Genomic DNA, 15,064 nt, shown 5'->3' with positions numbered 1-15,064 from the left:
TGTCTCCAAATACTAAGCTCATAAAGTAACAGCCGAGGTGGCGCAGTGGTTAGGGTGCAGTACTGCAGCCACTTCAGCTGACTGCTAGCTGCAGTTCGGCGGTTCAAATCTCACCGGCTCAAAGGTTGACTCAGCCTTCCATCCTTCCGAGGTGGGTAAAATGAGGACCCGGATTGTTGTTGGGGGAGATATGCTGACTCTGTAAACCGCTTAGAGAGGGCTGAAAGCCCTATGAAGTGGTATATAAGTCTAACTGCTATTGCTATTGCTATTGCTATTGCTAATAACTATCAGGAACAATCAGGAGACTCAGGAGCATCAGGAGGAACCGTAATAGTTCCTTCCTCCTTTTATGGCTGCTTAAAGCAATAGCATCCAATTACATCTCTCTAGCATTCAAAGTAACAGATACATTTGTTACAATCATGGCTTATGCTTATACATATACATTGCCAAGCCAAGACTAGGGTTACATCCCTAACAGCCCTGAACTTTTTCATTGGATTTTACTGGGAAAAGAAATTATCCAAAGCCAGAATTGGAATTCCCAGTCTCCTGGTGATTGGCTCAAATTCACTGAACCAGCTTTCATGCCAAAGGCATGACTAGAACTCTCAGTCTCCTGGTGATTGGACCAAAGTCACCCAGCCGTCTTTCATGCCTATGGTTGGACTAAAACTCTCTTTGTTTCCACTCTGGTGGCTTAACCCCTACCCCCTGTGAGTAGCTTAACAAAAAGGAATAATTTTTAATGTCTGTATGCTGTGTATATTCACACACCCATCCAGTGATGGGATTCGAACATTTTTACTACTGGTTCTGTTGGCGTGGCTTGGTGAGCGTGGTGTGGCATGGTAGGCATGGCTTGGTGGGCATGGCAGGGGAAGGATACTGCAAAATCTCCATTTCTACCCCACTCCAGGAGGAGGATACTGCAAAATCCTCATTCCCTCCCAATCATTTGTGACTCGGGAGGCAGAAAATAGATGAGGGCGGGGCCAGCCAGAAGTGGTATTTACCGATTCTCCAAACTACTCTAAATTTCCGCTACCAGTTCTCCAGAACTGGTCAGAACCTGATGAATACCACCCTGGCACTCATCCATCAAACTGTCCATCAATTCATCAATTCATGGTAGACAGGTTCATACATGTGGAACCCCAAATTCTAGGCTCACAAATAAGCCACGCAAGCTCCCCCCCCCCCCGGCACCCGGTTTTGGACCTGGAAAGCCTTCTGCACCAATCTGGAAGAAAAAAAATGGTCAAGTGGGGGACTGGTACATGCACGGGAAAAGGGGAGTCCTGGGGATGCATGTGAATATGTGGGGGATCGTGCGCACATGCACAGGTGGTGGGGCAAACACCGGGGGATCGTACTTTCAGCACCTGATGACAAATAGGTTAGCCATCACTGTAGTAGAACATGCTTATCCATAAACTAGTACAGGGTACTGCAGGAGGCGTCCATCCCACCCTCCCTCTCCATCCCCTCTCACCGCCACGCTATGGAGAACTACAATGCTGATCCAGCCTTGACGAAATCCAGTTTGACACCCCTGGTCTAAAGCTATAAATTGTTTTGGATACCAATGATTCCTAAGTGAGAAATAAAAGCAGATTATTTCTAAATAGAAGTCATTTATCAAAACAAGGGCTACAAATAGCATGAAACAAAATCTCCAACATACACAAGTATTTTTAGAAAATACTTCCTGAGATTAGACTTGGAATAACTTTATTGTTACTTTGAATGTACACCAATCAGCATGCTATTAAAATGAAATTTCGCTTCCGCACAGCTCTCAATGGGTCACCACCTCCAATTAGTCACTGGATAAACTTGACAAAATAAATAAATAAATAAATAATTGTGCACAGACCCAATATATTCTATGACATAGAGAAACAATGCGGTCTAATGCAGATGTATACATGGCAAGAAAAAACAAATCTTGAGAGTTTACCAGATGGATGGCATAGGGAACAAAGCTGTTACAGAATCTGAAAGGGCTGCAAGTTCGAAACCTCCTCCCAGAGGGGAGTAACCAAAACAGACCGTGAAGTGTGCGTGTGGGGGACTCTAACAATGTTTTGAGCTCTAAGCACATAGCCCTTAAAAGCAGTATCCTGAATAATGGGAAGCAAGATTCCTATAATCTTCTTGGTTGTCCTCACCACTCTCTGTAGGGACTTTCTATCTGAGGCACTGCTTCTACCAAACCAAAAAGGGATGCAGTTTGTTAAAACCCTTTCAATTGTGCCTCTGTAAAAGGTGGCCAGGACAGAAAGAGAAAGATGTGCTCTTCTCATCCAACACAGGAAATGCAGATGCTGGTTTGCACACTTCACTAAGGATTACATGTGGAGATGATTCCTCTTGTCCCTTATGCCTAATTTCTGCCTTTCCACACCTTAACAATTGTATTTCTTAGAATTGTCCTGGTTGTAGTGTCCATTACACCTTCTTAAACAGCATGTGGAAACAGGAGGAAGGGAGGCAGGGAGAAAAGAAGGGAGGAAGTAAGTAAGGGAGGGATGGAGGAAAGAAGGAAGGGAGGTGTTCAAAAGGGAGGAAAGGGAAGGGAAGGAAGGAAAGGAGGGAGGGAGGAAGGAAGGAAGAATTTAGGGAAGAAGAGAGTGTTCTGACCTAGGCTTCCTGATAAAGCATAAATCACACGCTTAGTCCCCAAAACTCTCTTTTATTTAAATGGCTGTGAATTATGGTCATTCACAACCCATAATGATCCACAAACAGTCTGTAAAGAGTCCACCAGATGTCTGCCACAGTCTTTCAGGGTAATGCTGATAAGCATCCACCTTTATTTCCCTTGAAACACAGCCAGAGACCTAATTACCAATTCGTTTTGCAAGGCCAAACGGAGCACAGAGTCAAACGGAGCTTCTCAGAGTTTGAACCGACCAGAATGAACAAAGTTGCTTTCTGCAAAGACTCGCGTCCCTTTGCTTCTCTTTTATGTCTTATGGGAGGGGCCAATCATCTCCAAGCTTTACTCCCAAGTCTCCCCTTTCTGTCTTAATTGCTCTTGCCTTCTGGAAGCTCTGCACATGCCCACAGTGGGAACAGGCTCACACTGTTCTTCCGCCTCGCTGACGTCATACTCTGGAGGCAGCACATAACTACCAGATGGCCTTGACCCCCCCACCTCTCTGCCTCCAATGCAGAGCCCTCGGATGAGCTTTCTCCAGACTCCAGGACTGGCCCATGTTCCTCCCCAACCTCCTCACTGTCCGACTCTGCTGCCAGGCTGTCGGCAGACCACAATAGAGAGGGAGGAAAGTAGAAAAGAAGGGAGGGAGGGAGAGAGGGATGAAAGAAGAAAGGAGTTGAAATGGGAGGAAGGGAGGGAAGTAAGTAAGTTCAGGGAGGGAGAGAGGGAGGAAGGGAGGGAGGATGTGATGCCTTTTTAGATTTCTTATAGCACCAAAGTAGGTTATGTCCATACTAACCTTGTTTTTCATTTTTACTGCAGAATCTCTCTCTCTTTTCTCTCTAACTAGAATCTGAATGTGACAGCTGCACAGAAAATCTGAGGAGGGGGCGGGAAGTTAAAAGGGTGAAGCTAAATATTTCCAGATACGTAGGGAGACAATTGCCAAATCATCAACTTTACAATCATTAATGAAGTCTCTCCCATCATCTAAAACAATTATCTTCCTATTTTTGTTGAGTGACATGCAATTAACTGGCTTCTAAACAGAGAGCTCTTCCAAAGGCAATAAAATATTCATGAAATATCAATATGATGACTTGCAATTCTGGATTTTAGGAAATAACAATTCGGCTGGAACCTCTCTCTCTCTCTCTCTCTCTCTCTCTCTCTCTCTCTCTCCCTCCCTCTCTCTCTCCCTCCCTCCCTCTCTGTCTCTCTCTCTCTGTCTCTCTCTCTCTCTGTCTCCCTCTCCCTCCCTCTCTCCCTCCCTCCCTCTCTCTCTCTATTTCTCTCTCTCTGTCTCTCACTCTCACTCTCTCTCCTCCTCCTCTTTCTCTCTCCATCTCTTTCTCTCTCTCTCCTCTCTCTCTCCCTCTCTCTCTCTGTCTTTTCCTCTCCCCCTTTACCCTTTTCATACAATAAGCAATAGACATGCTATTTATTGTGTTGCTTTTCTTCTTAATCCTTATGTATTTATTTCAATTCCTGACATCCCCAAATATTTCAATCTAGTTTTAAACGGTTTGTTTTAATGCAACATTCACTACATGCATAATTCAGAGATAACTGTCCCTAATTGAGCAGTAGGTGCAGTTTTATCTTGGGTTTTATTATTCTGGGGGGAAAAAAACCCTCATTTTCAACCATATTCAACAATAGACTCATCTATTTCCCTGTTTAGAAACTGCAGGTAAATTCCTTGCAGTCCACAAAATGCAGCATCCCCTCATTTTGCTTCTATGTAGCATTATCACAACATCTAAGAATATAAAAATTAGCTCGGTTGGATTAAGCCCCACATTTATTGAACACATTTATCTCAAGATGTAAAAACAATGGTCTTCCTCATTTATTCTGCTCAGCATCTTATTCCCCCCCCACCTCCAGTGGTAGTCATTACTCTGCCAACAAAAGTATGTATAGTCAAGGCTCTGGTTTTCCCAGTTACAATGGATGGCTGTGAAAGTTGGACCATAAGGAAGGCTGAGCGCCAAAGAATTGAGGTCTTTGAACTATAGTGCTGGAGAAAACTCCTGCGAGTCCCTTGGACTGCAAGGAGATCCAACCGGTTGGTCCTAGAGGAGATCAACCCTGACTGCTCCTTAGAAGGCTAGATCCTGAAGAGGAAAATCAAATACTTTGGCCACCTAATGAGAAGGAAGGACTCCCTGGAGCAGAGCCTCATGCTGGGAAAGATGGAGGGCAAAAGAAGAAGGGGACGAGGTGGCTAGATGGAGTAAGCATGAAGCTTAAATGGACTCCAGAGGATGGTAGAAGACAGGAAGGTCTGGAGGAATGTTGTCCATGGGGTTGTGATGAGTTGGACATGACTTCACAACTAACAAGATATGCCACAGTTGAAGATGGTGTCGTCCAGTGGAAAAGCTGGCGAGGCGCCCGAGTCCGAGCAGGGGTGGAGCCGGCGGGGGATCTGCGCAGCGTCCTGCTGACCAGCATCCTGCAGCTGGAGCCTCTGGATGTCGACCTCTTCCAGGGAAGGCACTACTGGGTGCTGGTCATGCAGCGTCTTTTTGGAGGGCAGATAGTGGGCCAGGCACTGGTGGCAGTAGTATAGGCCATGACGGACGACCTAGGAGTCCATTTGCTCCATTGCTACTTTGTGAGGACAGGGGACCTCACTGTGCCTGTTCTGTATCAGGTGGAGCGTACCCATACCAGGAGGAGCTTCTCGGTGTGCCCAGTCAAGGCCATCCAGCACAGGAAGCCCATCTTTATATACCAAGCTTCTTTACAATGGGGGCAGCCCAGCCCGAGGCAGCACCAGTTCCAAATGCTGGCTGTGGTGCTCCCAGAGGAACTGATGAGCCAGGAGAAGCTGATCCAGAAGTACCTATGAGACCCCAACCTTCTCAAGAGATATCAACAGGGACTCTGGAGAATGCTGGCGTGGGAGATTCCGATTGAGATGAAGCCGGTGAACCCAACTGACATTTTCCACCAGAACTCCCAGGAACCAAAGCAGCTCTTCTGGGTGCGTGCCAAGGGCTACATCGGCAAATGTGACATGAAGCTGCACTGCTAGGTGGCTGTGTACGCCTCGGATGATGTGTCCCTGCAGATGGCCCTGTTGCCGTACCAGCACCGCAGAATGAAGCTCATGTCTCGCTCTATCATATCATGTGGTTCCACGCACCTTTCAGAGCCGACCAGTGGATGCTGTACGAGTGATGGATCCCCTGGGCTGGTGGCAGCTGGGGCTTGGTGCAGGGCCACCTGTGGCGCAGAGATGGCATGTTGGCAGTCAGCTGTGCCCAGGAAGGAGCAATCCGCATGCAGGAGAAGAGCAGCCGGCCTCCAGCAAGCTGTAGCCCTGTTTATCTTCTCCCATCTGTTCTTCTCTCCTAAGGGGAGCCCCTAAAGTGACCAGATTTTAAGATGGGTAAAGCGGGACACCATTGACCGGGGGGGGGGGCTCGGAGCACCTGAGCTGTAAAAAAAAGAGGGCTGTAAAAGCACCGTGAAGCGTTACCCCGGCCGCTGCTGTCTCCTCCTCTGCCTTGCTTTTGAGGAGCCATGGCCTTTTTTTCCCTGCTCCCACCCCCTCTGCCGCCTTCCTACTGGCTCCCGCAGCCTCATGGCTCCTCAAAAGCACGGCGGCGGAGGAGGAGGTGGCGGCAGGGGTAACGCTTCATGGTGCTTTTACACAGCCCTCTCTGAACAGTTTACAGGATGGAAAGGGGAGGGAGGAGAAGAAAGGAAGGAAGGAAAGAAGAAAGATAAGGTAGGGAAGGAAATAAGGAGGGAAGGAGGGAGGGAGAAGAAAGGGAAAAGAAGGAAGGAAGGAAGGAAGGAAGGAAGGAAGGAAGGAAGGGAAGGTAGATAGGGAAGGAAAGGAGGGAAGGATGGAAGAGAGAAGAAAGAAAGGAAGGAAGGGAAGGTAGATAGGGAAGGAAAGAAGGAGGGAAGCAGGAAGGGGAGGAGGGAGGAGAAGGAAGGAAGAAAGGGATAGAAGGGAGGGAAGGAAAGAGGGGAGGGAGGCAAAAGGGGGGAAGGGGAAAGGGAGGAAAGGAAGAGAAGGGAGGGAGGGAGGAAGAACCTGGCTTTCCCGAGAACGGTCTGCTCTGGGCCGGGGAGCACGAACCAAGAAGTTTAGACGGGACTTTGCTGGCAGTTGCAAAGCAGCCTTCCCCTGACTGCCTTCCCCCAACACCCCCCAACCCTTTCAAAAGCCACCCCCATCGCCAGCCTCTCCCAACCGGATCCCCACCTGCCTCCCCTCGGCTCACCCAGACCAGGTTGCTGACGGCATGGACAGACTGGAAGACTGGCATGGCTGCAGGGAGAGTGGCGCCCAAGAGAAGCAGGAAAAAAAAAACTTCCGACAACTGATCCGCTTGGCCTGGGACCTGGCACTGGAAAATCGGGACTTTTTGAACACGCTACGGGAGGTGGGACAAATTTTTAAAAATCGGGACTGTCCCGCCAAAAGTGGGACGTCTGGTCACCTTAGGAGCCCCCCCTCCCTCCTTCCCTCTTGCACTAGCTGAGTCTTCGGTGGGTGACGGTCGCTTACCAGGATCCCCATAACTCCTGGAGGTGGCCCTTACAGATGGAAGCATTGGCTGCACCCCACTTTCCTTGGACATATTAATTTATTAGAGACTGACTTCTGTTCCCCAATGGTTAATAAAGGGAGTAAATTATCATATAAAAAAAGATATGCCACAGTCATCTCATTATGATATCTGTTAATGGAATGTTGTGACTAATGACTCAACTGTGACTACTCTTAATCCCAAAGGTGCTTTTTCAGGAAGTAACTGGACTTTCTTGTTTTTCTTTCAAGATGTTTCGCTTCTCATCCAAGAAGCTTCTTCAGCTCTGACTGGATGGTGGAGAATGGAAAGGTTCATACTCCTTGCAGACAGCTGGTCATTTGCATCCTTTAAGAGAGTCGTTGAGGCCACTTGGAGGCTTATATCTGTGTCCTCAGGGTTGCCTGAGTGGTATTAGAAGGCAAATGTCCAGCTGCCTGCAAGGAGTATAAATCTTTCCATTCTTCCCCATCCAATCAGAACATATATCTTCTATATATGGGAGGTATACAGTCATAACAACATTCTTTCTCAGAGAGTCAAGGCTATCTTGCCCTGCACCTGGAAGGGCATGACTAGAAGACATCTCCAGTTAGGATGGTGCCTGATTGGACCATGGAATGGACATGTGGGTGATGGGCAGGGACTTGAACTTTCACTTGGTTGGGGAAAACCTGGAAGTTTTCAGATTTGGGTTTTCCCAGATGTGCCAATATGACATCTCTAATAAAATGGAACTTTGGAACTCAATCCTTGGAGTCTTCTTTCGTTGGGGGGTGTCACCTGGAACCCTGACATTAACCCAAATCTGAAACAATAATTATTTTAATTATTATTATCACAGGAGTACACCCCCTCACATTTTGTAAATATTTAAGTATTTGTTGCCAGCAGTTTAGACATTAATGGTTGTGTGTTGCATTATTTTGAGGGGACAGCACATTTACACTGTTATACAAGCTGTATACTCACTACTTTACATTGTAGCCAAGTGTCATTACTTCGGTGTTGTCACACGAAAAGATATACTTAAATATTTACAAAATGCGAGGGGGTGTGCTCACTTTTGATATACTCAAGCATTCTTCTTAACAATCCCATCACAAATTTATTTGCTTTCAGTTTGGAATTTGACAAAAACCTGCCTGATGTGAATTAAATGCGAGCAGGTCCAGATAAGGAAAAATGGAGAGCAGATGAGATGGGAAAGATTGAGGAAGCGCAAGATAGAGGTTGTGTTCACTCATGCGTATGAAATTCTGTTCTGATCCCTTCCCTCGTTCCACACCAAAGTACACTCCGAGTCAAAGATAAGTTACGGCATTTAATTAACAGACAGACAGGTCCTTGGCAGCAAACTGGCACAGACCAGCTTGGGCAGCAATAAACACAGATAAGCCGTGGCAGCAATCCAGCCTGCCAAGCTCACAGTAATGTCCTCCAACATTCAATCCTGCGTTGACTTCTGCAAAGAGGGCCGTGTGCACAAGGAGTCTTTTTATAGTCTGGAGAGGAGCCTAATGACCACCAGCTGAGTGCAATTACCTCTTGTAACTGCGCAACTGTTCCTGACGCCTATTAGCTCTTTGATACCGTGCATCCAGGAACAACTCACTACTGGCGTCCGGCTCACTCTCCCTTGTCTCCTCCCCACTGGTCCAAAGCTCTGGCGCCTCCTGGTGGCCAACCAGCCTCTCTGCACCCTGCTCGGAGTCGGAACCCTGTCCAGGGTCCTCCACATCCTCCAGAGCCGACTCATAGGGCCCCTCGCTGTCGGAGTCTGGTGGCAGCTCCAACGGCTCCTGCTGGGCCACAACAAAATTCTATAAACAATTATCCATGCAGAGCTATGGTGAAATTATAATAAGGTGACTTAACATTTATATTTGCCCATAACACAAGTGTAAACATTTATGAACATGACAATGCGTGTTTACTCTTGAGGGTAGGACAAGAAGCAATGGTTGGAAGAGGGAGATCCAACTAGGGAATAAGAATTTCCTGACAGTGAGAATATATAATCAGTGGGAAAGTTTGTCTCCTACACTTGTGGGTACTCCAACACTGGAAGTTTCCAAGAAAAGATTGGGCAACCATTTTGTCTGGGATGATATGGCCTTGGGCAGAGGGTTGGACTGGAGGACCTCCAAGGTCCTTCCTCTTGTGGCCCACCAGCGGAGGGAGCAGCAGTGTCAGCGTTCCAAGTATCATGTAGAATTAAATCAGAGTCAAAGGCAAAACAATCCTCAAAGTTCCAATTTAATAAAGCAGACATCTTGGCATTATGCTATGGAATCCCAATACTGGAAATGACATCAGAATTCCACCCAGTTAAAAGTTCATGATCTTGTCCCCACACCCACAATCCATCACATGGTCCAATCTTCTTCTTCTTCCACGCTGGCATCCACACCCAGCTGCTTCCAGTTAGGTCTGAAAGTACGGAGACAAAAGATGACCTTCAGCTTCTAGAAAAGAATGATAACAATACATTCCACAATCCTACTCCTGTCTAGTCCCCCTCCCATCAACTATACTAATGAAACAACATAATGAAATAAGAGAAAGTGTAGCAGGCCAAAACTCTAAAAGGAATATAATTGCAGGCCTGACTAGCAGATTCAGACAGTGAGGATGTTGGGGAGGAACATGGGCCAGCCCTGGAGTCTGGGGAAGGCTCTGACGAGGGTTTGGTGTCAAGAGGCAGAGAGGGTCTCTTTGCATAACACATGGCTCCCTCGGTCAAGAAAAAGAGGTGAGCACCATGCCAAAGAGTCGGACACAACTGGACAGGGGAATCTTTAAACTTTTATCTTTTATTTCCATTCCTTTACAACTCTCTTTTTTTTTGGGGGGGGGGAGGGAACCACATTTCTTTCTTCTCCTCTTGCCAGGCTGACAAATTTTCACTTCTGTTCCTACATACATTACTACAGATCTCAACTTTAGCTCACTTATTATTTTTTTCTTTCTTTCCAAATCTTCAGCCTCTAAGACAAATGTTACTTTTTAGAGGATGGATTAGCATTTTTTTTTCCTGATAAGGGCTGTATGAATCATATATGCTGTTTAAGTAAACAATAATTCATCACTATCACTATCAATACCGATAATGAATATCAATTGGGGATGGTAGTTAAGTAAACCATAAATTGAGCCAGACCAAAGTCACGATGAAGATATCCATTCCTTCTCTTTCTTGTTTCTTCATTTTTCCTCTTCCTTTTGACATTTCTTTCACTTCGTATTTAACTATGTCTCATTTTTATTATCTAACTTAATTTGTGCACCAACTGAGAGGCAGTTTGGCGTAGTGTTAAGGAACCAGGTAGAAATCAGGAGACCATGAATTCAAGTCCTGCCTTAGGTCTGAAAGCTGATTGGGTGGTTTTGGGCCAATCATGGTGAGTTCTGGTCCCCTCCTCGGCCATGAAAGGTAGCTGGGAGACTTTGGCCCAATCACTAGGAGACTGTGAGTTCTAGTACCACTTTAGGCATGAAAGCCAGCTGGGTGACTTGGGGCCAGTCACTTTCCCTCAGCCCAACACACCTCACAGGGATATGTTGGTGAAAAACACACGAGGAGGAAATGCTGTTGGATAGGTTTGCCACAGTTTGTTATTTGTAAAAAATAACAGAATAACAGAGTTGGAAGGGACCTTGGAGGTCTTCTAGTCCAACCCCCAGCTTAGGTAGGAAACCATACACCACTTCAGACAAATGGTTATCCAAGATCTTTAAAACTTCCAGTGTGTTGTGACCCAGCAGCAGCGAGCAGAGCTGACAGCAGATTCGGACAGTGAGGAGGTTGGGGAGGAACATGGTCCAATCCTAGAGTCTGGGGAAGGCTCTGAGGAGGGCTCTGTGTTGGAGGCAGAGAGGGAGCCAGGGCCCTATGCTACTTATTAGCTGCCTTCAGAATCAGACATCAGTGGGGCAGAAGAAAAGCTGGAGCCTGTTCCCAGTGTGCGCATGCACAGAGTTGTCAGACGAAGGGAACAGCTAAAGAACAGGGATGGACTTGGGAGGAAGGCCACAGGTGGATGATGAATGGCCCCTCCCAGGGAAATAAAAGAGGAGCGAAAGGGGAGTGGAGTTTGCAGGAGACGATTAGTTCACTTAATTAGGTTGTGACTCTTAGAGGCTCTTTGCCAAGTTTTGAAGATATTGGCCTGGCAGCACTCCAAGCCAGATAAGGTCTGTGACTATATATCCTCTCTTGAAAGACTTTACTGGAAGTGAATGAGAGGAATTCACAGTAACTTAATAAAAAGGATTTTTTTTGTCAGGACAAGGAGTCTGCTTCGCGGTTTGAGGAAGCTTAGGTCAGAACACAGTGTTGGAGCATTCACAACTTCTGGAGGCAAGTCATTCCAATGATTAATAGTTTTCACTGTCAGGAAATTTCTCCTCAGTTCTAAGTTGCTTCTCTCCTTGATTAGTTTCCACCCATTGCTTCTTGTTCTACCCTCAGGTGCCTTGGAGAATAGCTTGACTTCCTCTTCTTTGTGGCATCCCCTGAGATATTGGAACTCTGCTATCATTTCACTCCTACTTCTTCTTTTCATTAAACTAGACACACCCAGTTCCTGCAACCATTCTTCATATGTTTTAGCCTCCAGTCCCCTAATCATCTTTGTTGCTCTTCTCTGCACTCTCTCCAGAGTCTCAACGTCTTTTTTACATCGTGGCGACCAAAACTGGATACAGTATTCCAAGTGTGGCCTTACCAAGGCATTATAAAGCAGTAATAACCCTTCACATAATCTTGATTCTACCTTCCTGTTAATACATTTTAATACAATAAAATGTTCTTGTCATTGCACTGAGGTAAATTCAGTTTTTTCTTGAACTCATCTTGTTAAGACTAAGTTTTGATTCTTGTGTCCCCTTGAGTCAGATATTTGTTACTCTCTGTGTACTAAGCTAATAATCCACAGTCCTTGAGTGATGGAAAGCAGACACAGAAACTAATTCTCTGAAATACCTAGAAATGTTTTTAGCCTAATGCTGGATTATTTAATTTGAAGCTTTCTTTATGTTAAGAGTCTTATCAATTATTCTTCTATAGGTGCCTCTGAGGAAAGGATTGTTTACCCAGGAAAAAAATAAATAAGTTTTATTAAATATACATTTGCACTTTAGATTTAATTCATTTCTCTTCCTCCCTTGAGAAGGAAAGGAAGAGTATCTTGCTTCCTTTCAGCTTCTCCTGTTATATTAGCAGCAATAAATGTTTTCCCTTTATAGAGGCTCTTGGATGGTGTAAAACCTTGGAAATTGAGAATTACGAATTTCATGATGATCCTTTATGGCTGCCTAGGATCTCTGTGTTGTGTGGCATCACCAGGGGAGTGGAGGAGAGAGGAGGGCGGAAAACGGGAAAGGCAGTTCAGTGACAGGAAGTGGATGTGTCTGTCACCCTGAGGGTGAGATGGAGATCTCAAATTCTGTGAGAAGGTTGCAAATGTAGCTCTCAGCTGCAGAAGGGTGACTTTGCAAAAAAAGGATAAAGTTTACTCCTCAGTTATTTTGGTTAGGTATAATTACTGATTGTACAGCTGTAGAGATTAATTTGATTTTGCACTTAATAACTGCAGCTAGATTGCTGGTGGCGCAATACTGGAAGAAGGACGATTTGCCTACAATTCAAGAATGGACATTGAAAGTCACAAAATTAGCCGAGATGGCTAAAATATCTGCATATCTTAAGGACCACTCAAACAAGAGATATAAACGAGACTGGAAAAAAATGGATCGATTATATACAAAATAAATATGGGACTAAGAAATTCCAGATATTTTATGATTAAGATTAGGAATGATATAAACTGTTTAAAGTTAGCCTAGCAAGGAGGAGCTAAGTTCAATGTAAAGATGTTATCAATTTTCTATTATTTTTTCCAATATATTTTAGACTGTTTTTGTTAAAGATTTATACCGTGTATAGGTTCTGGGAAGTTGGGGGAGGGAAGGCTGTGGGGGTTGAGGGGGGAGGGTGGGAGGGAGGGATGAATATTAGGTTTGACGAGGGGTGTTAGATTTTAATGTAATATGATTGCACATGTATATTGTCTTCTCTTATTTTTTCTTTAAAACTAAGATATGTTAAGTATATTGATATGGAAGCATAAATGCCATCAACATAGAATGGAGTTTGCTCAGAAGCTGAAATACACCAATAAGAGGAAGAGTGGGAAACAGAGGAGAGAAGAAAGATAGAAAGAGAGGGATAGGAGAGAGGGTAAGGGGGGAAGATGAGGAGGATAAGGAGGAGTGGAATGAAGAGAGAGGAGAAGGAGAAAGCACGGGGAAGTAGAGTAGGAAAGGATGATGGAGGGAAGAAAGGAGGTAGGAGAGAGGTAGAAGAAAGAGGTGTATGGAGAGCAGAAGAGCTAATAATGGCTTTTTATCTTTCTGGGCATTGATGACAAGCGGAACTGATGTAATTACTACTTAATACAATAGGATATTGGCTATGTAATAGTATACATGTGATTATATGTTATGAAAATGGAAAATAAAAAAACTATATTTAAAAAAAAAGGGTGACTTTGCTAGCAATAAGAGATGTCTAGAATCATCACAATAACATTACATGCAGGTTATAGTTAATGGAGGAGGAGGAAGGAGGAGGAGGAGGAAGAAGAATTTTTGAACTTTCCTGTGGCTAGTGATTGGAGCTACTGGCTGGAAGGGGGGGGGCAGAGAGAAAAAGAGGAGTAGGTAGTGGCCCGTGTGCCTAACGGCGCGCGAATCATCTGTCCATAAACCAAAATAGTAATAATACATTCTGGATTAGTGCTCTTGAAATTGTGATTTTATTTATTTCAAAATGACCGGTTTAGTTCAATGTAATAGCTGTCTTGCACCTGTCTTTCGCAGTACTCTTTTCAAATTTGGATACTGTCCCCTTTGTAAACAAATTACTAGTCTACATAGACAGATTACCTATCTAGAATCTCTAATCTGTGCTCTCCAAGCAGAAATTAGGTGCCCAATTTGGCCATTCCATACTATGGAGATTCCACGCTATCAGCCCCCCATCCCACCGCAAAGATCTTGCAGGAGAAGAGCAGTCTGGGCAACCGTGGGTTCTGGCAGGGTGAGAGCTGTGAACCATAAACACGAAGCTTTTGCTGTGACCCAGCATAACAGATATAGCACCCTTGCTGACCTTAATGGGGACACTAAAGAGACAGGTCAAGGTAGTTGTGATAATGATGACTCAAATAAGCAGGGGATCGTGGTCCAAAATGAAGAACTTACTTCGCAAAGGCAAAATGGGGAACCAGGTATCACACATCAGTCACACAAGAAGAGCAAGGTATGCAAAAAGAGAAGTCACCTCCTAGTTGGTGATTCAGTCATAAGGGATGTAATTTTAGGAAAGGATATGGAGGTTTTAAACCTATTCTTAAGATAGTCAAGAACGCAAGGTGTCTGCCATGTGCTACTGCCAGCAGAGACAAGAGGCATATTCTTAAGATAGTCAAGAACGCAAGTAAGGACTGTGATGTTGATGCTATTATACATCTTGGCACAAATGATATGTCCCAAAAAGATGTACTTTCTGTGAAGAATGATTTCCAGAGCTTGGGGTATGAATTTAGTAGCATAGGTTGTAGGCTTATCTTTTCAGAGGTTTTACCAATATATAAGGAACAAAAATGGAAGGACCAGTGTGTAGCAGAGTTTAATGTGTGGCTAAAGGAGTGGTGTAAAAGGGAAGGCTTTGGTTTTATTAGTCATGATGTCTGAAGCTGGTCCAATGAAAAACTGAACAAAAGGGATGGTTTGCACCCATCCAAGAAAGGGACTGAGTTACTTGGCA

At 45.0% G+C, this 15,064-nt stretch overlaps 1 pseudogene; it reads left to right on the top strand.

Annotated features, from left to right (window-relative positions):
• Positions 1 to 5,000: 5,000 nt before the first annotated feature.
• LOC116523374 lies at positions 5,001 to 5,863 on the top strand (annotated as a pseudogene).
• Positions 5,864 to 15,064: the final 9,201 nt, after the last annotated feature.

This window comes from Thamnophis elegans, unplaced genomic scaffold (assembly GCF_009769535.1).
Source record: "Thamnophis elegans isolate rThaEle1 unplaced genomic scaffold, rThaEle1.pri scaffold_224_arrow_ctg1, whole genome shotgun sequence".
Classification (NCBI taxonomy): domain Eukaryota; kingdom Metazoa; phylum Chordata; class Lepidosauria; order Squamata; family Colubridae; genus Thamnophis; species Thamnophis elegans.
The sequence above is the reverse complement of the archived record's forward strand: the minus strand, read 5'-3'. Positions and strand labels throughout refer to the sequence as shown.